At 41.2% G+C, this 2,500-nt stretch overlaps 1 pseudogene; it reads left to right on the top strand.

The window, feature by feature from the left end:
• Positions 1-1,589: 1,589 nt before the first annotated feature.
• LOC122130634 overlaps positions 1,590-2,500 on the top strand; it is a 32,914-nt pseudogene continuing 32,003 nt past the window's right edge.

Consider the following 2,500-nt stretch of genomic DNA (forward strand, 5'->3'; position numbering starts at 1 on the left):
AGAGAACACACCTTCACACATCTTTGAGAGCTCTAGAGGTTTGGATAGATCATTCTCCAGTCAGATACTCAGTCACACACTTACACACACACACACACCGGTTGTAACTGAGCAATTTGAATTGATGAATTATTGATGTACGTTTCTTTTAGAGGGTTGAGATGAATGTTCTGAAAATAATGATAAAAAGAAACACTGCAATCGGTTACAGTCTGGTATCTAACTGAGAGAACTGCCATTGAGAAATATTTCTCATATAGTTTTAGCTTTTTGTTCTTGTGATGAGAGTTACTATGTCTTATATAATACTGCAGTTTGTGAAATAATAATGTATTACTGTAATCTACAGCAGATTAGCCAGGCTGCAGGTTCATTCATTAGGGATTATTATACAGCTGCTCAGAATGCTGATATAAATATAAATATATATATACTGTATATTATATTTATATAAGCGAGATAATGTATAGTTCACAGATCATTCTTGAAAAATAAATCTCTTAGGATGATACAAACCCTGTTTGTCCATGTCGGTATTTAGTTAAGAAAGACCGGCGGACTATAAAGTGCCCTTTTATTCCTAATTTATTTGATTTGTTTTATGTTTAGTCCATCTGATTGATTTCACCGCTTCTTTTGTGGCTGTGCTTCTCATACTGTTGTCGGCCTGTGTGTAGTGCTTTGAAACATCTTTGAAAGCACTTTGTGCATACGCTTGAAAGTATAAATACAGTTTATTATTTCGGCTCAACAGGCCTGATAGCAATCTCTCCTTCATCACGGACATATTCCGTAAACAGTGATGTTTTCAAGATATCATTATTTTTAAATGATAATGTTTATGTTTTCAAATGGTGTTGGCTGATTGAGGACAGTGATTGCGCTCTGCAGAAAGCTGATTAAGATTTGTTTAGTATTTTTTGAGAGTTTTCTTTCTGACGGTGTCCATGTGTGAGGTTATATCGATCATATTGATCGACGAGTGGAACTATATCTGGAATTATATTTTGCGTAGATACTATTCGTAGGTGGACAGCTTCCTCAAGCAAATTTGACTGATCGCCCTAAAACATATAATAATGATAATAATAATACATATAATTAAGAGGTTTGGAGAAAAAAGCTAACATTGCTAACATTCAGTTGTAGTTGACAGGTTTGATTGGTTGGATGAGTGAGTGAGGGGAGTGGGCAGGCTTGATTGGTTGGATGAGTGAGTGGAGTGGGCAGGTTTGATTGGTTGGATGAGTGAGTGAGGGGAGTGGGCAGGTTTGATTGGTTGGATGAGTGAGTGGAGTGGGCAGGTTTGATTGGTTGGATGAGTGAGGGGAGTGGGCAGGTTTGATTGGTTGGATGAGTGAGTGGAGTGGGCAGGTTTGATTGGTTGGATGAGTGAGGGGAGTGGGCAGGTTTGATTGGTTGGATGAGTGAGTGGAGTGTGGGCATGTGTGTGTGTATCTGTAATGGCTTTGGGGATGGCGGGTTTTAGAAAGTTTGTCACGTGTTACTGAATGGTGGTCTTTGTGTGTGTATGTGTGTGTGTGTGTGTGTGTGTGTGTGTGTGTGTGTGTGTGTGTGTGTGTGTGTGTGTGTGTGTGTGTGCTCCTTAGATGGAGAGGAATAAACTGAGAGGATGGAGCAGAGGCACTCTAGTAATCCTTTTCCATTTTGCAGGTGAGTATAGAGTCCTGTGTGTGTGTGTGTGTGTGTGTGTGTGTGTGTGTGTGTGTGTGTGTGTGTGTGTGTGTGAGTGTGTGTGTGAGTGTGTCTGTGTGAGAGTGTGTGTGAGTGTGTGTGTGTGAGTGTGTCTGTGTGAGTGTGTGTGTAAGTGTGTGTGTGTGTGTGTGTGTGTTTGTGTGTGTCTGTGTGAGTGTGAGTGTGTGTGTGAGTGTGTGTGTGTGAGTGTGTCTGTGTGAGTGTGTGTGCGAGTGTGTGTGTGTGTGAGTGTGTGTGTGTGTGTGTGTGAGTGTGTGTGTGTGAGTGTGTTTACACAAGGTTGTGTAGTTTAATTTCCTCTTAGCTTGAATATGTCAGAACAATGGTATTTACACAACAAGATTACTGAAGGAAAAGGGTCTACTAATTTGGTTTCTGTTTTCACAGTGACGTTAGGCGAGTGATAGAGAGAAAGAGAGAGAGGAGAAAAGGGGAGGGACCAAAGAGACAGATGAAGAGAAAGAGAGAGAGAGAGAATGAGGGAGAGAGAGATGAAGAGAGAGAGATGAAGAGAGAGAGACATAAAGAGAGAGACAGAAGAGACAGAAAGAGAGAAGAGAGGGAGAGAGAGAATGAAGAGAGAGAGAAGAGAGGGAGAGAGATGTAGAGAGAGAGATGAGAGAGATGAGAGAGATGAAGAGAGATGAAGAGAGATGAGACAGAGAGAGATTAAGAGAGAGAGAGAGAGAGAGAGAGAGAGAGAGGGAGAGAGAAAGAGCATATGTGTGCATGTGTGTGTTGCCGTGTCTCTGTGTTTTCTTGTCAGCGTGTGTAAGTGTGTGTG

The sequence above is a fragment of the Clupea harengus genome, unplaced genomic scaffold (assembly GCF_900700415.2).
Source record: "Clupea harengus unplaced genomic scaffold, Ch_v2.0.2, whole genome shotgun sequence".
NCBI lineage: Eukaryota > Metazoa > Chordata > Actinopteri > Clupeiformes > Clupeidae > Clupea > Clupea harengus.